Here is a 26,090-nt window from a genome sequence, read left to right on the forward strand (position 1 = left end):
TCTTGAAAATATATGGCATGTAAAGTACATCAGTGGCATTGTTCAATACTTCATCAATTCCTGAAGGAATTTTGCTGCAGAAAGTAAAATCTCAATTGTCAATATTAAATTGGCACCATTGAATTTCACTGCACATGTAAATCATATTTGATAAGGGATAGGTGAAAATGGTTATTCATTAATCTGCATGCAGATGGGAATTTACCACAAGATTGCCAATTTGACAGAGAAAGAGGATCCTAAATCTTCTGGAATGTGCTGTCAATTTCAGAATTAGGCATTAACTCAGCAATAAAAAGGAGGCTTTCAAAATTCCACAATCAAATCAAAAGGCCAAAATATTTCATGGGAATGGCAGAGTTTGGCTCAAAGGAACAACAATATTTTACTCTAATTCACTAAAATCCGACAATACCGGTATACAGCACTGGGAATAATTTTCCTGGTATCGCATCGCAATTTGCTATACATTTTTACACCATTGCTAGCAGTTTTCTTCCACAGAAGTGTACAGGATATCATTTGAAATATTGTTCATCAGCTGAAATTGCTCATCAAATTGGAGTTGGAAAAATATTCCCTCCATTTTTTTTCCACTATTTTTTTTTTTATTTTTTTTTTTAATTTCCCCTTTTTTTTGGGGGGGGGGGGAGGGAAGAGGTGTGAGAATTTAATTTTGTTGTTGTTGTTGTTGTTGTTGTTGTTGTTGTTGTTGACAGAAATGACAAACTCACAGCCTTGTTCATCAGAGCTGTCTCCACTACCACAATTGTTGAAACCGTCACACAGCTGAGCCCTCCAGATGCACAGCCCGGAGATGGGGCAGAGGAATCGATCACTACCCTCACACGTACTGGCACCTGACAATATAAGGTGACGAGAGATAAGAGATCAACCCTGTGTGTGCTTTGAGTGATGATTGGCAGAGGAAACCTCATAGCATTGTACCTGTACTATCCAAAGTCCCTGGCACAGAAAGGTTTAACTGGAGCTTGCAGGTGCAAACTCACCCCTTTGGACCAGGTGGGGAAGTTTTCACCAAACTTCTAGAAAATGTAGAAATATTAGAAAATACTCAGCAAAACTTGGATAAAATTACACAGGTATTCAGAATCAAGAATTCTTAAAAGGTTTGGTTGATATCATGAATGTGTCAATCTTTCTACATGGGAACTCACAATAATTGCCATAACACAGGAGAAGAAGAACACAGAGAAACTGTACAGGAAATTTCAGAAGCTTCATATTTCTACGACAACATTGTTAAATGCATTCTGACCTTACTCCTTCAGAAGGCAAGGAAAATAGATTAGAATTTGAATAATACACCAGTAAAAAAGTGTAAATGTTGAAATGTTCTTTCCACAAACCATATTTAAGAATGATGACTGATTCGGGCTCAGTAACACAAAGTGCAGAATTTTAAGTCTACTTTTTTTTTATATATGGGTTAAAAAGAAATGAGAGACAGTAAAGGTGTAGAGTTCAAACTCACGACAGGCTTCCGTGCTTTCGTCGGTGTCATCACCACAGTCGTTACTCCCATCACAGACGTATTCATTGAAGATGCAGCGGCTGTTGCGACACATGAACTCACTTGCCGAACACGACGGTTCAACTGAATCTGAAGAGACAACAACAACAAATCAAAACAATACCGGCCTGTGTAAACATTTCAATATTTGATGTGGACTACTGTTAAAATCATCATTACCATATTATTAACGCTGCTTAGATAATTCTAATCATCATGATTATCATTGTAATTATTATCATTATCGTTAGCATTATTGTTGTTGTTATTATTACTACTACTACTACTACTACTACTACTACTACTACTGACTATTACTACTACTGTTACTACTACTACTACTGCCACTACTACTACTACTACTACTACTACTATAACAATGTATCACTATCATTGTTCATTTCATTATTATTGCCATTATCCTCATCATTACTCTTATTATCATTGCAATCTTTTTGATTTCTATAGAATTATATTTCACCATTATAGAATTACTCTCTCTTTTTTTTGGCAAAAATGTGAACAAAATCATTCATTTGTAACAGCAACTGGATCATACGGCATTATATCTACATCATGATAGAGTGTGGATCAATAAAATACTCCCACAGCTGACATGGAAAAGGAATAAAAATAATCATTCTTCTGACCACCACGTCTACCCTTGATCTCTACCCAAGAGAGGATTCTTTGGATGAGCATGAAAAGCCTGCCCACATTGACAACCCATGAGGGCGCAATCAACTGAAGATGTTCTGAATAGTAAACCGTAGTTCAGTAATAGCAGAAGCAAACAAAAGTCTGGGCATACAACATAAATCAGTATTATTTGGATTTATATCTCATCTATAAATCACATGATCCATTAATGACCAATCAGCAAAATTTGCATCAGAAGTAGGACAGCAAATTGCCATACGGAGAAAACAGGGGGAATTTTCAGAAGAACTGAAACAGAAACACTGCACAGTGACTTGAGCTCAAGCGTACACTGTAGCTGAAAAAGGCAAAAGAACCACAGCATACAATGTAAAACTTATAAAGTAGTAAAAATGACAGATCTAGCTGTCTTCAGAGACCATCAGGTCATAATCTGGGTGACAATAACGATATGAAAGATTTGAATAGTGTCCATTGCAAAATGTTTCCAAGTATTTTCAAATTCAAATGATGCAGTGAATTAACACTGACAATTAGCACTGTATCAATCAAATGAAAAAAAAAAATCAAATGAAAAGAAAAAAAAAGCAATGTTGAAAGTAAAACCTTTCAAGCATCATGCAGAGAAAGAGAGAGAGAGAGAGAGAAAGAGAGACAAAATACCAAGAGTTTGCTTGATATATGTTGTTGTTCTTTTTTTTTAACCCAGTGGAGAAAGAAAGAATGCTAACAGGCAGAAACTATCCAGAATACATGTATATCAATACACCTCATACTGCATCCACAAAACCCGTCTTCAAACAACTTTGTATGTCTACATCACAAAGAGGAAAGTTTAAAGGTAACCAATTTCACAGAGATAAGACCCCTGAGCCTGAAGTACAATGTAAGTCCTGATTTCCCATACATCTGTAATTCCTTTTATGACACAAGATTACCCTGGCATACAATGTACAACAGGGCTTGACACTCACTTTACTTCTCTAGTGACTTGCTAGGGTCACTAAAATCTTTCAAAATCAAATTTTAATGGCCCAGAACAATTGGAAACAATCCATTTTGAATGATAAGTACCCCACTGGGCCATTACATAATAACCTTATTGAAAATTTGGCGGACCAATATCCATTTTTTTTTTTTTTTTTTTTTTTTTAGTGGACTCAGGACATTGGTAATGTCGAGCCCTGCATATAGTGTACAAAATACATTCATGCACCACCACGTTCCCCATAAGATATTCCAATGTATCCACTTCCAATTACCTTCATGCATATTCATGAGCTCTAAAAAAAGACTATAATGTAGAATTTCACTCAAGCAGGGATGACTGATTTCGAGGAACCAGAATTGACCCAAGCAACAGTGGATGTATATTTTAGTTTGCTTTGGAAAGGACAAGGAAATGAAAACACATTCCATTTGAAAAAATAAATAAATAAAAAAATAAAACAGACTTCATAGGCTATGAAACCATTTTGCAGGCAATGAATAAGTGCATATTGTATATTACCCTCTCCTCTAAATGCTGAGTTATGACGTCCTCAAAGTGAAAACAAAACAGCATGATAAATTCCACATCAAACATGTAAGCTACCATAGAGCAGTCAAAAATTCACTGCATGTGAACATAGCACACATTTTAGCATCAAAATACAGGTTGAAGGCCTACAAGTTTGGGTATATTCACTTATAGATATGTACACACACACACATACATTTGTAGTTTCTGTGGCTGCATCGTGTGCAAAAATTTCAACACCGCAAAAATTCCCACTTTTACAGTTTATGAAATGGGTGTTTTCAGTGCTGTCATAAAGAAATCCACTGAAGAGATATGTGTAGTACCAAAGTACCAAATATAATGTGCAAAGGAAGCTTCTTCCAGAGAGAAGATATCCCACATGAACAAAAAAACCTGTCACCCAACATGGTTCTTACAATGTAGTTTTGGGAACAATGAGGAGACCAGTATTACAAGAATGGAGTGATATTGAGAGAGTGTTTTCATGAAACAGAGAAGTACTAAAATGTGGGGGCAGAGCTATTCCATCAATGATACAAAAAGTAACAGCTTGAGTTGAATGTGGTCAAAGAAGTCTGCCAAGAAATTTGTCTGGCTGATACAATTTGCCAGGATGTGGAGTTGTTTTAGAGTAATTGGGGATCAGATGTGTAGGATAATTTCAATCAACTGGCGCTAGTACACTACTTTTATTCCTGAATGGCCCCACAAACTCAGTCGTGGGAAAGAAAACTATTACATGATAATTGAATACGCCAGAGGAGCAGTACGATTGTATATGATCCCAACAAGTGTTTCATCTGATTAATTTTCACTCACAAGATCAACGGACACTATTAGGGTAGGATTTGTCATCAATTATGAAACATTAAGTAGCAACCACAAGATTATGATAATATCGGTTCACCTTTGGGCTATTATTTTGCATTTTCTACTTATTCCACTGAAATCTTGTTATCACAACATTACCATATATATATATATCACATTTCTATGCATGTGTCTGCATTAGAGCAAAAAATCCAACAGTTTCTGCACGTATATGGAAACTAATGGGATGTTTGATTTCAAACTATTCATTCACTTAGTCACCGCCCAAGGTTGCTCACCCATTCAAAGCACATGCCATGGTCCATGAGCTGATTATCAAGAATTTCTACAGTACATGCATTGCCTCATATCCTTATGCAGAACTACTTTTAACAGCATACATACTGTCTTATACAGTGTACTTGATATTCCTCTCTATATATGATGGCGTGAGGTATATCAAACCTCTCACCATTACACAGCCACTTTTGTATAGCCAGCTCCCAAATGTACAACATAATTATACTTCTTTTTTTGTTGTTCTTTTTTGAGAATCCTAAGTGCATGTAGAGTAAATATTCCACAGGCAACTCTATCTCTAATATGACTTTTGGTTTTAGAATTGGAATTGGTGTTAGTGAACAGCAGTCACAACCACTGCAAACTGCATGAAGGGTGGGTTTGTTTGTTTGTATTTTCAGTTTTGTTTGGTTAGCAGTAACAATACAGACGCAAAACAAAATAAGATGAGTTGCATGACTGGCTGCCATAGAAACAAAAATGGATGCACACAGGCAGACAAACGCACAAAGAGTGGAGGCAGTGAAAATGTGCGGGAGACACACACACACACACACACACTGGTTTGGAGACTCACCATGAATTGTCAATATCAGACGAGGTAACGAACACACCAATATCGACACGTAGCAGGGGCATGACAAACAGAACAATGTGTGTTTGGACAGACATATTAACAATATCTTTCACATTAGAAGTCATCTCGTTATGACAACTGATAAAAGGGCTTTAAAAGAATCATGTTAGAGCTCACAAATACGTACATCTTAGCATCAGCTAGTAGTTGTTAATATTGTGTGCAGCACCAGATTCAGAAAAACAAACCATTTATCATTCCATGCAATTCAATTTTGTACTCATATAAAATTTTCTCACAAAGTTCTTGGAAGACATTGTAGCAATGAATCTAACTGAACAACCTCCTGAGGAGGCTGCAGCTATCATTATTTTTTACAAATTTCTAAATACAAGCATCAAAATCTTTCATGCAAATCTCTATCTACTGGTTCACCTATTGCCTAGATGGTGTATAACACTTGACTGCTCACAAAACAAACACAAACACACATGTTGAATGTATCTCAAAGGGCAAAATAAATCACAGAACGAGGAAATTCATAAATTATCTTTTCAAGACGTACAAAAATGATTGATTTCTTCTAATTTCTTCCAAAGAGTCTCCTACAAAATCTGTCTGGGGGAATCAGCAACTCTGTGATACTGTCAATGTTTTAGTTTCCAGTGATAAAATTTTCTTCCTTAAAATAAAATAAAATAAAAAACAAAAACAAAAACAAACATATTCCCTGGTTCTGAGATTTGTGCAGCACAATGGCTTACTCCTATATATTCATCAAATTCACAAGAGAAAAAAAAATCATTTGACATTTCCATGTGTGAAAATTGATGTCAAAATGTGCACAGAAAATCATGAAGATATTTTCGTGAGGTTCACGCTAACCAAAAGTAGCATGGAACAGGTGAAAATTAACTAATACACAACATATACAATCTTGTAGGTTTGCACTTAAGCACCATATGGTATTTGCATCATGAATCTACTGTATGTACATCCTATACTTAGTGACTCTAATTTTTCACAAATCGGGACTTCCTGATAATTCTGTGAACAGTTATAAGTTAGTGATCTGTACTAGGCGTTCGCACCAAGTTCATGTACTGTGTACTGCAAATTGAAGTACATCTGAATGCATGCACCTCAAAAAACATCCGATGTATACACCACCACTTACCACAGTCTCTTTCGTCCGAGCCATCGTAGCAATTCTGCCTGCCGTTGCAAAACAGGGTGGAGTTGATACAGGCCCCGAAGGCACACTTTTGAAACCCAGGCTCACAGCTAGTGCCATCAGCTTCAAGTAACATAAGAGCAAACAACAAAAGGAGTTGCAAAGGTAAAACTGACCCAGTAAAAACTGCAAAAGAGTTTACACATTTACATGGTTCCAAGACATTTGCTCCCCTGACAATTGCTCCCATGGAATATCTGCATGCTATTAAGCCAAACATAAATTCTGCCCACAAACAATAATCCTAATCCTAATCCTTATATCAAACTAAACCTAAAATCCTATCACAACCTAAACCCTGACCCTAACAGTAAGTCCTTGGAGAAAATGAGACCCGAACAATTGATTCATGAGCAAATGTCGTGTCACCCTGATTTATACAGAGTGTAAATTTGATTTGGTAGTTACTCAATGGTCTGACATACTCGAAATAAAAGACTTGTATACATAAGTATGATAATGATACTGATAATCCATACAGAGCTTTTCCATAATATTCTGGTGCTCAAGACACAAGCCAGTCCCATCATTTACTAAGTAAAACAAAATTGGTATTGTTCATATGAACTAGCATGCATAGCAATGGAAAGTATTGGATAAGAGTTATTTGCATTTTGTAATGGAAGGATTCCAATGACATTTCAAAAATGATTACAGAGTTCAATTTGATAGCCATTTTATTACATTCAATTTCTTTTTATTTGTTTCTTAAAAGCATTGAGCAAATTCAGTAGAGAGAGAGAAAAAAACACCACAACATTATAATCACAAATTGCAATCATAGAGAAACTATCAATCAGGCAGTAAATCAAACTTCAATTTGAAATACCAGAGTGTAGCTGAACTTCATTTTGTGTACAACAAATGACTATACTGTACATACATGTATACAGCTCTACATACATGTATACATTTGCGAGAAGGTGATGATATAAATTCATCTCTTTTCGGTCTTCTTCAAGAATAAAAGGGCTGAATTACCTGATTGACATATTGCCTTTCATCAGCCATTAATTAGGGCAATTTGTTAATCAACTGCGATTTAAAAAAAGGTCTAATCAGAGATTGTAGACTTTAATTCTCCCTTTGAAAATGGCAATACTTTCTCATTAAATTCGTTCACAAAGAGTTGACTCACTGCAAATGTCAGCAGCCTCATCCGACCCGTCAGGACAGTTGAACTCTCCATTACACAGCAGCTTCCCTTGGATACAGCGCTGATTGCTACATCGGAATTCACTCTCACTGCAGTTCCGATACACTGTAGATCCATGCAGAAAGGAACAAATGAAAGGAATGCTTTAACCAGATATGTTATCAACTATCACACTGTTTTCATTCTACTTAGTAATTCTTTCTTTCAACTATCCATCTACTCTGATGAGTGTATATATTGAGAGATATGTGTGACAATTTACAAACAAAAATGATAAAATTTGACCGTGCATCACAAAACCAACAAAAAGTTGCTTGCGTTGATTTTGGGTAAGGACTGAAAATAGAATGATGTACTGTGCCATCCTAGCTAATCTTGAGATTTTAATATTTTCTGAAAGAGCAAGGCTTCTTCTACATTATGCTACAGTTTGGGGTCATAAAATAAACAGCAAATTGTGTTTTCAGCAGTTTTTTCCAAACACTTTTATAGCATAGTGTGATTAGGTGCGTCTTATACAGTCCCCTCTCCATTTTTTAAAAACCCTGTACACATTCTTCACTTTCAACTCTAATATAAAACTTTGAAAGGATGATGCTACTGCCTTAAAAAATTGCCATTAATCATGGACAGAATGTGTTAATACAGCACGCTAAATTTCAGCTTAATCTGACAATCCCTTCATTTGCTGTTGCTCCGGTGGCTTACACCCTGTTTTTTGTCCAATTCATCGCACAGCATGGCTTGGTAAAGATTAAGCGCTTGACTAGACCCTGTACTTCAGAGTATCTTTTCTGAGTTCAAACTTTTCGGATTGTGTACTTTCTCTCTAATATTTAGATAGGCTCCCTTAGGAGAGTCCATTTGCAATGAGGAAGCAAGAAAAAAAAAAGGAAAGAAAAAATTATACCTGGATTAATCAATTCATTACGAAGCCTGCACAAAAAAAAAAAAAAAAAAAAAAAAATAGGGATGGAGAGAAACAAAATGAAAGCAGGGTTAATCCTTTAAATAGCGATTCAAACTTACCACAACCCTGGTATTCGTCTGACCAGTCCCCACAATCATTGTTGAAGTCGCATTCCCATCTTTTGGGAATGCACCTGTGGTTGGCACAGCGGAAATCTCCAATAGGGTCACAGGTCACCTCGGCTGCAGGAAATGATACAACAGTAACAGGGTCTCGTTATAAAAATGAATAAATAAAAATAAAAATCTCATAAGAAAAAGCTTTGCCCACATTTGTTGCAAATGTTGAAAAAAAAACAAAACCAAACCCGGACAACGTTGCATAGGACTATGGTATTTTTACAATTAATGGCAACTTTTCAATCAATCAGTGATACCTTGGCTTTGACTGGCTATGGAGTAGTGTTGCTATAGCAGTGACAACTGAATAGTCAATATGTCAACAGAGTTGCCATGAGTTGTAAAGCTACCATAGATTTTGTGCCATATGGGGGCCCTGGTGCCTCTTGTAAAGATAGAAATCCAACATGATTTTTATTTCATCCCTTTCTGCATTATTGTTTGCATCCCTCTAAAAAAACAACAACAATATGAATAGAAATAAAAAAAAATGCATCAGGCACCCTTTGGGAGGAGGCATAAAAAAAAATCAAGCCATTTGCATGTAGCGCCCTCATCTTTTCAGTATTGAAAGGGTTAACAGTTTTTTCCTTCGGTATTCTTAAGTTTCAGACTTACGACATCCCTCCTCGTCGCTGCGATCGGTCCGTCGGCAGTCATAAAAGCCATTGCAGCGCATGTAGAGAGGGATACAGCGATATGATTCTTCACAGGAAAACCAGCCTGCCGGGCATGTTCCTTGATCTGATATGTAAAAATAGGGGGAAAAAAATGAGTAATAAAATCACAAAAGGTTCAGCATTTGAACTGATTGCCAGCTACAGGAAGCATTATACAAATTCAAAAGGAAATTGAACAAACACTTTTACTTAATGATCAACATTCATCAGTAGAGGGAGAAACAAACATTTGACACAGGATATTCTGGTAAAAGAGCCATCATAAAAGAAATTCAAAATAAACTTGAAAAGGAGGGGGGGGGGGATGTCAGATGATTGCAGCTCTAACATTTACTGGAATTTGAAATGAATAAAGAAAGACATACAACTATTCCTCTTGACAAACAGAAAGGTAAAAAAAAAAAAAAAAAACACTGTGCCTCCTAAGCTGATATTGCAGGAAACTTATACCCCGTTTATACTGCTAGCAGGTTTCAGAGCCTCCTCGAGGAGGTTCGACAGCCCACTCTGAAAAAGCAGCCTCTTGTCTGTTTATACAGCTCGCCAAAAGCAGACCCTAGCAGGCCCTAGCAGGTCCAATCTTCTCCTCCCCTCTGATTTATGGCGCAGGCTTTTGAGTGACAGTGTGCAAGTTGAAAGGCTTTCTGTAGCGGGGATTGGTCGAAATGGCTGGGTTGTTTATGTAAGCAGGTGATGACCTTCAGCAATTACCTCCGGGTCGGCCAAAAAGCGGCTTCTCGAACCCCCTTTGCGTTTATACTGCAGTCGAACCTCCTCGAGCCTGCTATAGCGGGTTCTGAAACCTCCCCCAGTTGGAGGTTTCAGAACCCGACCCGACCCGACCCGACCCGATCGGATCGCCTTTTCTGAATTCTGTCTGTTTATACTGAGCTGAAAGCCTGCTCGAAGCGGCTACAGGGGGTTTCAGAACCCCCTTTTTCCTTAGTATAAACGGGGTATTAGAAGGAAATTGGAAGGGTTATATACTGTAGGAAGTAACTACAAATAATATATCCTGCTTAGTATATTCCGTATGAACGAAAATATATAATTTTGAAACTACGACACGATACCAAATTCATTTTGTTCACCACAAGAAGATTCCTCCCCCCCCCCCCCAAAAAAAAAAAAAGTATCAGCCTCAGGTCAAAATTACTTCTCTTAATCAAAATGTTCTTTGACCTTCCATTGCAGGTCATATGTCATGCTCAGGGGCTTGGTTCCCCTTGATTATAACAGGCAAAAGTAAAAGAGGCTCATGGAGGCTCACAGCACTGATTGTGGGGTTCGTCAGACATGTCCCCACAGTCGTTATCGACGTCGCAGACCCAGGCCTCCGGAATGCAGAAACCATTGTCGCAGGTAAAATAGCCCTCTGCACAACTGGTGGTACGAGCACCTGAGAAAACAAACAAAAAAGCAAGTTTTGTCTAGTTTTCTTTACCTTCCTGTTGAAATGATTCCTCATTAAAATATCAATGACCATTATTCTTTTCTTGTCATGCTTTCATAGAAGCTCTTTCATGAGGCCATTTTTATGCAAAAAAAAAAAAAATCCAGGGACTATATAGATAACAAATTTTTCATTTGAGATAGTACTGGTTGTGAAAATGTGAAAACAAGGAAAACTTTAAAAATCCCCTAACTTTCGTTATTTTGCATCTGATTTCGATGAAACATCCACAAAATTGTGTTTATCTAAATTCATATAAGTCAGCCTGGCTGTCGGTGTAATTGCACATTGAGCAGCAAAAATAAGAGCACGATGAGAGGTTAGAAACAAACAGCCAGTGAAATGAAACTAAATCAAGTTCCAGGCTGTTGCCAAAGTCTTGCTCACCACACATGTCGTCATCTTCATCCTCTCCATCTGGGCAGTCTCTGGTGAGGTCGCAAACCCTGGTCCGAGAGATGCAGCGACCGCTGTCGCACCTGAACTCAAAATCTTGGCACTCCTCCACTGCAGGGAGAAAGCCGTGGAAGCGGAGAGAATGAGACTACATCATTTTCCAACACCCAATGCATTGCTTTCAATTCAATTCAATTCAATTCAAGTGATTTCACAATTCCACATAAAGTAATACAAAGCAATAAACATAGCACTTACAAGAGTACATAGTATTTTAAGAAACTTTGAATCACATAAGTTTCAACAAAACATGGATACAATTATAATAATATCAACTTTCTTTTTAGGTAAATATACAAGTGACCAATACAATTTTATTTTGTAACTCTATATGGAAAAGTGGAATTCACAAGAGAAGCATAGCTTGTAAAATTTGTGAATTACTCTAAGAGATGAGGGCATCTCAAGATCCGTCAAGGACTCCATGTATGAAAATTTTGATATCATGATGTCAGGTGCACACAAACAAGAAGAAAGGACTACAAGTATGACAAGGACAAGAACAAAAGTAGGGACGGAACAGGCAGGAAATCAAACTAAATTGCACATTCAAGAATCGGGTTCAGTCAATCTTGCCTTAATACTAGGTGACCTTGCACAATTCAAGCTTGGAAGTTACGCTGTTCACAAAATTGATTAAGGGCAGATGGACGAAAGGACAGACGGACAGACGGACAACCCAAAAACATAATGCCTCCGGCAACACTTCATGGCAGAGGCATAAAACAGAAATACTCTATTTTATAAAATATTCACAATGAATAGTAGAAATTATAACAAAGAAATGTGAAAAGCACCACAGCAAAAAACAAAAACAAAACAAACAAAAACAAAAAGGCTTCTGTGACTAGATGGCATAGAATGAGAGGCTAAAGGGATGGTACAGTATTGGTGGAGATGAGAATTGGGCTTCAAACTTTTTGTGAGATACCAAGAAAACACCTATGAAATAGTACAGAGCATGCCATTTCAAGAGGAATTCAAAGTTTATTTGATGAAAATCGGATGTGGAATGACTGAAACATCCAAAAACAAACTAAAACAAAGCGATCGTAATAAAAAGTGGGTTGCACACTTTATTAGAATCACTCTGTTTTGGATATCTCATCCATTTCAAAAACCAATTTTCATCAAATAAACATTGCCTACATGCTCTTTCATATTTCATAAAAAGTTTCTCATTATCTCACCCAAAAAAAAAAAAAAGTTTGAAACTTGAAATTAGGTCTCAATCAAAACTATATGATCAATTTGATGGTTTTCACACTCACCGCATGTTTGCTCATCACTGCCATCTGCACAGTCAAATTCTCCGTCACATAACCAGAACACGGGAATGCATTGGGGTGTTCCAATATTGCACTGGAACAGGTTGGATGGGCACAATCTTGTTGCTGTGGTAAAGAGGTGAAGAGATTAAAAAAAAAAAAACAGTCATGGCTCAATTTCTGGTTTCATCTCTTCTCATATGATTATGTAACAGTCAAATCAACAATAACACCACACAGATACAACATACAACTGTTTACTGTATATCAATATAAAATAGGCTAAATGAAATTAGATAACATACAATTTTAAAACAGAAAATAATGGGACAAAAAAATATCAGAGAACGACAGGTACGAATATAGGTAATAGGAAATTCAAAAAGTTTGAATGAGGAAAAACTTAATGTGATATTAGAAGCTCACAAAACACTTGAAACTCTACTATTTCTTTCTTCCTTTATTGACAAAACATCCCCTTAGGGGTATTAAACATGCATCAATATGATATCAATATGCATCGACAGAAGACTGTCAATTTAAAGTAATTTATACATTTGAATTTCCTTTCAGGGTGAACAGCTATCTCTGGTAGATATTGAGAAGAGTTGCCACTAATGTCTACTAGTGATTATTTATCACATGGACAAGAAGCAATAAAAAGAGAATGGATGAGAAAAATCAAAATTACCAAGTGGTACCCTGTCAGATGCCTGGGTTTAAATGTCAATTCTGAATTTCCAGATTTTGATATTAATGTGGTAGACTAAAAAAAACCAAGAATCTTCTCTATGACATCGATGTATGACCCTACAGCCTTGGCATATGCCTGTGCACTTGGAGTACTCGAAGCATTCTTCAAAGGGATTAAGGTGTGGGGAGACTATGCAATGGGAAGGTTGATGTGACTTGAATTGATTTGAATTGAATTGAATTGATCTTCATTCCCTTCCCATGGGGTACATCCAAAATCCATGATTGGCATAGGCCTGCTAAAAAAGAATTGCTCGCTACCAAATACATGTGTATGTGCACTAATTTGGTAAGCTACATCGCGTGCTGCATATACATGTAGACCTGTATGCAATTCATTACAGATATTCCCAAATATATCTGAGTTGGGCCACTGCCTGCCAATTCACTATAGCTTCCCAATGTTTCTGTCCCTTAACATGGCCTTCAGGTTTGCTCAAATATGTTCAAATTTGCTTGAATTGTTCACATCAACATTGATAGGGCATATAAGACAAATCCATTAAGGATGCTTACGACAATTCCTTTCGTCTTCCCCGTATAGGCAGTCGTCGAATCCGTTGCACTGTTCGTACCACGCTATGCACTTGCCGTCAATGGGGCAGTGGAACTGGCGGCCGATGCAACTCTCCGTGCACGTTCTCCCGTCCGCCTGCATCTCGTAGTTGTCCGGGCAGAGGCAGGCAGATGCCCCGCCCCCGGCTGCGATCACGCACAGGTGGGAGCATCCTCCATTGTCGTTGCCACAAGGGTTGATCAAACCTGGGGAGGGGGGGATGGAGGGTTACTGTAGATTCAAGACCCAGCCAGTATACACTACCTTCTGGCCTAAGGTGTAATGCATTAGGCAATAATACCCTACACTGAACATGATGTTTAACCCTAACTAGGCCGGGGGGGGGCCTCCGAGGCCCCCCCCTCGACGTTCCACGCGATATATCGCTAACGTGAAAAGCTATCGCCGCGACGTTTCATGACTTTTTTCTTTTGAGTCTCCCGCATCTTTTGACACCAAATTTGCGATGCCCAGGCGCGCGGTTCTGAAGTTGCGCATAAATATGTACGTGCATGTCAGACCAAAAAACAAAGAAATACATAAGAAATTCAAAAAAGAATAAAATACTTCAGAAATTTTTTCTGATGCTGCACTTTTTTTCTCTTATATTTACTCAGGACACTAAAAAGAATATTTACACAAAAAATGTGCCCATTTTGAGTTTTATTTAGTGATTTATACCAAATTTTCTGATTTCATGCTTCATTATGCATAAATTGGCATAATTTAGCATAAATGATATTTTTTTTAAAATTTAACTTCGTGGTACCGTAGATTACGTCATAGGCAATGTGTGCGCCAATTTTCGTCACAATCGCGCGTTCGACGGCCGAGATCTGGAGGGGGGGCCTGGGAGGCCCCCCCCCCCCCCCCCCGGCTCTATGATCTACCTAAATAGCCCGGCCTAGTTACGGTTAAATCATGTAGAAAATCATCCAGGGACTGGAATGTTACATGTGTATATTTCTTTCTGCACCTTAGCACTTTAAACAAAGAAAGAAAACTAGATTTTTTACACTTAAGCAGACGTAGTGGAGCAAAAGAGACCCCAAAACTTACTGCTGTCTTGCCGTAGGGAGTGGTAGACCGTGATGTCCATCGGACGGTGGACAGTTTCAATGAGTTCAATCTCGTCCTGACCGGTCAGTTTGTTGGCCCGGTACACCTTCTTAACATTCCACTCAGTCCAGTAAACGCTGTCCTCGAAAACTGAGATGCTGAATGGATGGGCGATGCGATGGTAGGAGTCGTCGTTTGCGAGTTCCCTGATGTTACTCCCATCCAAGTCCGCGAATCTTCAGGGGAAAGACACAAAGACGTCCAAGTTTTAGCTTATACTACTTTAGTCCAGGTCAATAGATATGCAATCAGCTAAAAGGTGCTTGTCAACAATGCCACAGGATATAAAAAATTACAGTATATACTATAACCATAATTACAAACAAAGACACTTTCAAATATAGAAGAAAAAAATGAATATACTGTGAAATCAACCATATATTATCAATAAAACACTAAAACTTAATTCAAGAATTTCAATGTCTACAAAATTAGGCTAATCAAAGTCATTAATGTATGCACATTACCCTTCATGTTCTGCCATATTACAATTAGAATGCGATGTGAAATTGCAGAACCCCGTAAACAGAGACTCCAACTCTCCCGTTTTCGACGGGAGATCTCCCGCCGAAAACCCTTTTTTGCAAAATCTCCCGTTCTCCCGCTTGAGATTTAATTTCTCCCGCCCTGGCTCTGTGTCTCCCGTTGGAAAGGATTTCTTACTTATTGCTATTCTATGTTGACAAAATAAGCCTTAGATAGCACCAGAGAGCATCTAGAACCCTAGGAACTTGGCGCTTCGCACACATCAACTTGGAGTCTCCCGTTTGCTAGGAGTTTCAGGCGGGAGAATCTCCAGATCAGAAGGTACTTTGGGTTGGAGTCTCTGCGTAAAGATGAATACCATATTCAAATTTGACACATAAAAGCTGAACATACCCATTCAAGCTGAAAAATGCAAAAGATTCCTACTATGTGTGTGTGTGTGTGTGTGTGGGGGGGGGGGGGTACTGTGGACACCTCCCTACCATGTCTGCCCCCATGGTCTAAAGTTCCCATGTATTCCCCGCTCTAAACTCTCATCCACTAGATGTTAGCAGCCCTGCACACAGCCACTTACTGATTCGTACTTATCACTAGGAAACCAATGGCATGAACTCCACAGACCTCACATGCATGTAACTACATTTGTAACCTCCCTAACCCCTCCCCTTCTCTCCTTCCCCCCCCCCCCCCCCCCCCCCCTCCACCCCACTGCAGCTTACATGATGTGGTCTAGATGGGCATCGGTCCAGTAGATCCGGTCTGCTGAGTAGTCCACCGAGATTCCATTTGGCCAGGCAATGTTGGAGTCGTGGATCTCCATAGCGTTGGTCCCATCCATCCCCATGCGGCCAATGTACGCCCTCAGCCCCCAGTCTGTCCAGTACATGTTTCTTTGTAGGGCATAGGAGAGAGAGAGAGAACATTAGTCTCTGCAGTGTTAAAGGAATCGTATATTTATGTTTGAGACCTAACTTCAGGTTTCTAACACCTTTTTTTGGGGTGAGATGATGTTATGTTACACAACAGTTTATTAGTATGGTTGTAGCTTGCATGGATGCAAGTGGATCGAAAGGACGTAAATCTACAAAAGGAGGTAGTGTACCGTAACACTCACCCATGCTTTGGATCCACTGCCACGCCCCTGACCTCGAACAGGTTGTCCCGCTTGAGCACCCGACGGCTGGATCCGTCCAGCTCCGCCACTTCCAGGACCCTCCTTGGCCGGTCAGACCAGTACAGCTTCCTGGATGGACCAAAACGGAGGCGACATTGACCCAAATCAGATGAGAAAGATAAAATACAACTGTACATGTATTTAACCTTCACATATTAAAGCAGAAGCCCTCTTCACAAAAGTCAGACTTACATGGCAAGCCGCATCGCGTGAGTTCACTACGACACAAACAGATTCAAAATAGATTGCTATTATTTGGTGCCACTTCATTTCTTTTCTGGCTGCAAACATTGCAAATTCGATTATTTTAGTGGCTTGAGCATGTATCAGTTTTAATAGCATAATACATGTATGAATGTCACAAGTCATATGACATTTTCCATTTCAATTTACAAAATAAATTGCTTCTTTGTCAGGTCATTTTACTTTATAGAAACAAGTTGCTTACAGAGGGAAACTCACAAAGAATATGCATTCATCAGAACATTGATACGTATGGCTACAGCTGAAGTTTGTGGACATTGTACTCAAATAATATGCATTTAGGAGACAGCTTAGGTGACCCTTAGCTGAATGAGACAGGTGGTTTTTATACACATCCTTTCTCTACTGAGGTGTTGGCAGCTGTTGATAACATGAAGAAAGATTTAACAGAGCATTACAATTTACACATTACATGTTGTCTCAATCTAATGGCACTGAAGCACATACTCAGCAGTAGTAAGTCAGTGAAATTCAAAGCAAGAATGCAAATTCTGCGCAAAGAAACTTTGCACGTACCGAGCAACCCAGTCCACAGCTAAACCCTCCACACTGCTGGCATCTCTCTCAGTGATTGGTTCCTTGTTCCGACCATCACGGTCTACACGGATTATAGAATCTGCAATGACATCCGACAGATAGATTCGATTCTCGCGGCTGTCGAAGTCAATGGCCACGGCAAAGTCGAAGTCCTGTGCGACAATGCTGTTCATGTTGTCAGCCTGCAAGGTGTCAAACTGCCTCACGTAGTACCGGTTCGATATCAACAGAAACGGATCTTCGTCTGCGGGAAACAATACGAACAAAACATCACACCACAGTCAAAACACATATTTCTGTTCACGGTATGCCATTCAAGTGTAAGAAAAAATAAATTTGTTGCATATTTCTGTACATGGTATGCAATCCCCAACTAACAAAAATACACTTGTTCATGGTACATACATGTGCAGTATATGCAACCTAGAACGAAGCAAAATACATATGTTGTGTCCCTATTTCCAATGAAGCAAAAAGCTTTGATTCTGGACAAGGCAATTTCTAGAAATTTAAGATAACCATGAATACAGAACTATAGACTTCACAAGTATGTCACTTTACAACAATATTCCTAACAGTAGAAGTCACTGATGTACATGATGCAAGTAACGATTCATATCTCATTACTTCATTAGTTAATCAAAAAATGTGATGGCAAGTTGAGCCCTGGAATATGCTAATGAATCAATACCTACCCTGACTTGTTGACCGGATACAGCTGCCACCTGTAGACAATGTGTAACCTGTAATACAGGCACAGACGTACGACCCCTGTGTGTTTGTACACGTCTGACTGCAAACCTCCGGAGTTTCTGCACATTCATCAATATCTGCGAACACAAACACAAATGCCACCACGAAAAGAAAACAAAAATAGAAGCAATGTATATACAAATGAAGACTTATCAAAGGACAACTATAAAATTTCTGATTGCATTTTGCCAAACGATTTTTAAGATAATATTTTCAGCTTGCCTTGGGCTCATAACCATCCACACTTTCACCATGACTTTGACCACTACAATTGACAAAAGCTTTATGACCTGACCTCTACCTAAAGGTTCAATTATCAGCCAAATGTAACCAATGTGTCACATAAATAAAGAAGAAAGCTATATTGTAGGACACAGTGATCAAGAAACATCACAGATGGACAGCAGAATAAATGCATGGATCAATTAAAAATGCATGAATGAATGAGTGGACCTTTGTAGAAAAATATACGAACAGATGAAGAATTTAACAAATGCATGTGCGTAAATACTGTCTAAAGAGAGAGAGTGCAAATACATTCATGAATGGACAAAGTGAACTAAATGACATACACAAGCATGCATCCATGCTTGCACGAAAGCTTGCAAGAAATAATTGAACAAACAGAAAAGAAAGAATAAAAGATGATGTAAACATATAGAAATTCCTATCTAAACACGAGCACGCATTCATGCTTGGAAGAAAACTCCAAGAAATACCTGAACATACAGCACAGTACAATTGTACGCAGTTATGCATGAACGGATGAAAGAAAGAAAAAAAAAAAAAAGATGCAAATACAAAAAAAAAACCACCATAGAAATTACTGTACCTACACCAATAAAAGAATTGATAGTACATCTCATATCAGACAAGACAAAGTTCCCAACATGTTTTAACAAATCGCTTACCAACACATGTCCTGCTATCAGGGCCCAATTGGAATCCTGGGGTTGTACACTGGCACTCAAACCCAGTCGGCAAGTCCACACAAGATTCCGAGCAGGGGTTGTTCAAACATTCATTAATTCCTGCAGTCACCACAGTGGGTGGGATGTAGAAAGAAAGAAAGAAAAAAGAAAACTTATATCAACACTCCACAACAAAAGAAATTACAAAAGAAAAGTATTTGTATTAAAACCACTTATACACCATGATTTCATTTTTCTGACCATTTTCTGACCATTGACCATAGTCCCTGGTAGAGAAAGGATTAATCGAAAAGACCATGTGACATTTAGAATGTACATTTTCATTTCAAAAACAATTTTTCTTAACAAAAAATTTTTCACAACAAACTTCATGGCAGAACAAGAAACAAATTTACTAATGCATTTTGGCATTGAAAATCTAGACCTGAGGTAGCTACACACCTCAAATGATTCCAGACATGGCACAGAAGTCAAGAGAAATCATGTAATGTAAAGAATTATGGTCCATTGCAAGCAACTTGAAGACAGGACATCCAAACTGCCATTGTGTCTGCAAACCTACCACAATATCTTTCGTCGCTTCCATCCTCACAGTGGATGGCATTGTCACACACATTGGAGTTTGGAATACACCTGACATCATCGCATAGGAACTGGTCACTCTCGCATTCAGCTGCATGAAGGGTAGTAACAAAAAGGAGTATATGTGTATGTCATGTGATCTAAACAAGACAAGGGATTTATGATGCACAAAGTCCAAGAATCCAAGAACATAACATCATAATGTATCATAATGATTATCTCTATATTACAAGTTTAGACAATAAGAATACTAGTACAACAAAGCATTATATTTCCAAACAATGACTTGATAAGTTTAATGCATACAAAAATACAATTGCCTCTTCAGACCTTTATATATTTTCAATATCTCTATTCTTTTTGATGGGAAGAATTTATAATCTGAGTTGGGTGTGATCTTATTCACAACGGATCCAAAAATGTGTATATGTACTGTAACATCACTGGTATCTTCAATAGCCACGGTCACACTGGCAAAATATCACATAAATTCAGGTTTGAGTTTCTTCAGTTTGTCTCCCTCTACAAATGAAAATTTGTTAAGATCGCAACTGCTGATCTGTAAATCAACAAACACATAAATTGTTTAAGATTAAGTTTTCCCAGTGTAACAGCAAACTTCCTGCAAAATTTTCCAATCAAAGTAGGGAATCTCCCAGACCCCCACCACTTTCTTGATCATGAATCAAAAGTGGGTAGATTTATAAGCATTCTCCCAAATATTGGATATACAATGATAGCGTTCTTGTGTTTCTTATTGTGAACACTTAACTGAAAATGAAAATCTAAAATCTAAAATTAATATTATAATGTAGAGGAGATGTAGCTCTACAGATGTGATACCAATAACTCAAAACCCTCAAAATCATGAAAATGCCCCTCTGGTTCTCATCCTATGATATGATCTGTTATTACTTTCATATCTACTGTAGATAGGGTACCTACTTTTAAAAGAAAAATTCACATGCGAACTGATATGAAGCCTTGCTTAAAATGCTAATCATGTATAAATGTTTTAAGTGATTATTCCTTTCTACTTTCTTTTTTTCCTCTCTGATTTCATGGTCATGAATGAATGTAACAAGTTTCATACTTTTTTTCTCTGGGATATTCATAGCATACGATTGTGCATTGTTTCTCAATTTGATATGAGCACAGAGGAAAAACAGTGCTTAAATCTCGATCGCCATATTCTGCCCATGTGAATGCACGACAATATCATTATTGATTATAAAGCATTGATGATGATACTCATGATGATAATGATAACAATAATATAAGAAAACAATATTATCATTATTATTTACGATACTTAAAAACCATGATTACAATCATAATGACGATAATTACAAAGGAGTAATTTTCTTTCATCATAGGATTCTCCTTTTTGAACTCACGACAATTTCTCTCATCAGAACCGTCATGGCAGTCTTCTGACCCATCGCACCGAAATGCATCCAGCACGCATGCGCCATTCCCACACCGGAACTCTGTTGTCGCATCACAGTCTCGGTAATCTGAAAGGAGACACCCGACTTTAATGATGGACGCCTTTTGCGTGTTTGTATATTAGTGACTTCGTGAAAAGAAATAACACACGACTGCCTTGCTTGGATGTCAGACAGGTAATAGTAATATAACAGATTACCGTATAAGCTGATATTTTCGCGAGGGTTTAATCACAGTTGGACCGCAAATTTACCAGCACCAGAAAATGTCAACATGCACTATCAAAAAATAGTGCGCTTATGAAGGCCTCTGTGTCAATTAGCGAAAAACAACATCTCGCAAAAATGTCCATGACCTCCTCATTCGTGAAATATCTGTGAGTGAAAATAATAGCGTATAGAGTAGGTTGTTTCTGAGGAAATTCGTGAATACATCATGTAAAAGATCATGTATTCATGAGAAGAACGGGAAGGAAATGACTAGATTGTGAGGTGTGAGATGTTGGTGTCGGTGTTTTGTGTTGTGGTGACGAGTCCTAATGATGTTTGGAGGAAAGGAATATAGGAAAGATTGACAGAATGATTAAATCTCAGCTGCAGCCATACGAACAGTTTGATCGCAAAATGAGGGATGATATAGTATTGGTTGAGGCGAGGATTCAGCTTTCAACTTTTGCCAAAGACTTAGGAACCCACTCTGCGAAATGCTAAGAAGCATACAATTCTAAGAAGAATACAAAGTTTATTTGATAAAAATTAGTTCTGAAATGGCTGAGACATCCCAAATCACAGTAAAACAAAGCAATACTAATGAAAGGTGGGTTTCACCTTTTATTGGGATTACTTTGCTTTCGATATCTCAGCCATTTCAAAACCAATTTCATCAAAGTTTGAATTTCTCTTCGAATTTAATTGCTCTTTCCTATTTCATGAGAAATTTTTCATTATCTCACACAAATGCACAAAAAAGTTGGAAACCTGAAGCCCCATCTCAACCAGAACTATACAATCCCTTTAACTCCATTACTGTCAAAATGAGATACTTGTGATTAAAACTGACAAAAACGAAGATATTGAGAAGAAAATATTGGCTACTTATGATCATATTAACTTAACATATATACTTCAAGAATATTATTATTTGTTATTGTAAGAAGGTTTTATTTTCAGGGGTGTGAGAGGACTTGCAGATAAAATCTGAAAAAAAAAAATCTGAACTTAATAAAGGAAGGTCTGAAGTGCATTAAAGTGTGAAGATTCGAATGCATTTGAATAGCGAAAAAGTCTGAAAAGTGGGTTTTGGGCAGAGTAAAAAAAAAAATTGAACTCTCACACTCCTGTATTTTGGTACAGTGTACAATGTATATCTGATGATGGAAACACATTAAAATGTTTAAAAGTGACACTGTGTTGAGTGAAATCTTGTAACGCATGATATACATGTACATGTACATGTACATTCCCCCGTTTCAGCAGAGCCAAAAAAGTCCGGTCTGCTAAGGGATAAGTAGACACATGAAATTGGTCTAAACATGTGCACATATCAGCTGCATTGTATCCACTCACCACAACTCCCTGGCTCATCGGATGCGTCGCCGCAGTCGTTGTAATGATCACATCGATAGGCTGCCAGTATGCAGAGTCCGTTATCACAAGTGAACTCGTTTGCCCCGCACGCCTCCTGTGCACCTGGTGACATATTTGGCAGGAAAACCTAGTGTAAGACACTATAAGTTACACACACACACATACACACACATACACACACACACACACACACACACATATATATACCACTACCCCAATACAGGTTGGTTGAAAGCAACCAGATATTATAACGACATCATATCAATTATCAGATTTCATAATAAATAAGAAATTCCTTAACATTTTTTTTTGTGTGTGTGTGTGATAATTTTAAAATGCAATTTTAGTTTGGATGAAACTTCAGGTATTTTTTCCTTTCCTTTAAAGAGCATAAAGTTGTATTTCATCTCGAGGGAGACCCAGAGTCCTTGCTGGCTTACCACAGCTGTCCTCCTCATCGTCTGCGTATTCGCACTGTGCCACCCCATCACACTTCTCCGTGTTCGGAATGCAGCGGGCCCCGTCAAAACGCTTGACCAGACAGGTGTAGTAACCTTCCCGACACATGTGATCACCTGGTAAAGGAAGCGGCAGGGAGGGGATAGAAACCTTTACTGTTAAGACGTCAAAATACTTGCCTGAATGTTACACATGCAGAACAATTAACCTGAATGTTCCACAAAGAGGACAATGCACCTGACTGGTCACATCTTTTTTTTTTTCTTTTTTTTTACGAACTATTCCAGTGATATATCTCATGTTCAAACAAAATCACAATTCTTGCATTACACTGTGCACCCCGTATACATTTTTTAAAGTGTCTTTATTTTGCAAGTCAATCAATATTCACCAATTCAAAAAATATTAACTTTAATAGGTGGTCATGGAAACCCTCCAAAAATACTTACAATATATTGCCTCCTGTAATACAAACATTTGTATGTAGGCCTACTGTCTCCAGGGTTAGAAAGCAACAATCTTTCTCTTCAAATGCTGACAGTACTTTCTCATTGCTTCCATATGATTCTTGGTCACAAATTCAACCACTTGTGATATTGACTTACAATTCAACTTTTACAGAATATCATACTTGTGAAATATATGGTGCATGCAGTATCTTATCAGCATTCTGCTTTAGGCAATATGACTGCAAGCACTCCTTGAACCAATCAATCCATTTTGAACTATTAGTGACAAGTTGTATTACACAAGGCAAAAATTTATAATGATAATGATAATGATAATAATAATAATAATAATAATAATAATAATAATAATAATAATAATAATAATAATAATAATAATAATCATAATAATAATAATAATAATAATGAAAATAATAATAACAATAATAATAATAATAATGATACATACATATAATGTACATCAGAGACTCCAACCCAAAGCACCTTCTGATCTGGAGATTCTCCCGCCTGAAACCCCTAGCAAACGGGAGACTCCAACTTGATGTGTGCGAAGCGCGAAGTTCCTAGGGTTCTAGATGCTCTCTTGTGCTATCTGAGGCTTATTTTTTCAACATACGATAGAAATAAGTAAGAAATCCCTTCCAACGGGAGACAAAGAGCCAGGGCGGGAGAAATTAAATCTCAAATGGGAGAACGGGAGATTTTGCAAAAATGGGTTTTCGGCGGGAGATCTCCCGTCGAAAACGGGAGAGTTGGAGTCTCTGGTACATACATACAAATTCTATATCATTTTCCATTCTGATTAAATGCTCAAGGCACTTTACACCAATTAAAGCAAACAGACTAAAAATACATACCGTAAAAGAAGAAGATAAAAAAAGTAGACATGAAAGTTTGTCTTCAAAGCACACTGTCAAACAAATAGGATTGAATGATAAATGACTATGGAATATGCCTCTCGTTATAACTCAAGTCAAACAGCATCAATTTCACTGGCCATTGGCCATCCTACAGAATATGCCAGTGGCAATGACACGTCTTTTGAGCAGAGAGTGACATGACATACTGCAGTCATCCAGTTCGTCTGAACCATCTTGGCAGTCATTGGTCCCATCACAAACTTTCAGGTCAGATATGCACCGTCGGCTGGTATTGCACTGAAAATGGAACTCTGGACACTGCCACGGAGCAGTAGCTGAAAGAAAAATGAAATATTCTCAGAATATCACTACATATCATAAATATAGATTTTAGGTCCACTCACGAAGTAGTCACCCATTTGAAGGAACTGGCCTTGAAGTTTATGGACGATTAAAGCACTCTCAGTCATCTCTGTTGAATATATTACAACAGGGTGATTTAAAAATTTATGCCAAACACTACAAAGGGATTGTCAGATTTTTGATAAAACTTAGCACACTCATTCACAACATTATTTTTGTGATTGTGTAAAATACCTGGTACCATTCTCCACAAACCACAGACATCAACAACAGTCACATCACAAGATTATACAGAATTTGTTTTGAATGCTTTGAAAATGTTATCAAAAAGCATATTGACTTGTCAGAAAATGGAAGAAAAAAAAAGGCAAAAGGAATACTATTCTCTGTCTACCTATCTAAAACCCTTAATGTGAAAACATTCATAATCTTTTTCTCTTTCTCTATTTTCCTATCTACCTACAATGTATATATTAATTTACAGTACTTACTACACAGATTGCATACTATAATAAATCATGTTTAATGTATGGTATACAGAACTCAACAATACATTTTTTTCTCTGGTGGCCCCTTTACAAATTACTGTAAGTCTTGAAATAAGACATTTTGGTTTCCAAAAAGAGATGTATTGGCCTGGAAAAAAAAAGGAAACATTACAATCCAGTTTATAGTATCTTTGCCCAATTAGGCACCAAAAGACAATAAATTTGGTGGCCCTACATCACATTTTAGTGACCCCAGTCTACCGAGCCTCTGATGATAATAATAATAATAATAATAATAATAATAACAATGATAATAACAACAATGATTATAATAAATAATACTTACATAGCACTTAACTTCTAAGCGCAATAATACAGAAAAAATATCAAATCAAACTACAGCATTATGTTCATATAATGTATTTAAACAAAAATTAGGATTGATAATGACTGATAACAACAAGCCCTGATATACATTTGTAATGTACATGTACTGGTATGTAAGGACATAACCTGTACATGC

General features: G+C 37.6%; 1 pseudogene; it reads right to left on the reverse strand.

Annotated features, from left to right (window-relative positions):
• LOC139716951 (low-density lipoprotein receptor-related protein 2-like) overlaps window positions 1-26,090 on the reverse strand; it is a 116,840-nt pseudogene that overhangs the window by 16,128 nt on the left and 74,622 nt on the right.

The sequence above is a fragment of the Diadema antillarum genome, unplaced genomic scaffold, assembly GCF_040938485.1.
Source record: "Diadema antillarum isolate AM-2024a unplaced genomic scaffold, OU_Dant_1.0 scf00000071, whole genome shotgun sequence".
Taxonomy (NCBI): domain Eukaryota; kingdom Metazoa; phylum Echinodermata; class Echinoidea; order Diadematoida; family Diadematidae; genus Diadema; species Diadema antillarum.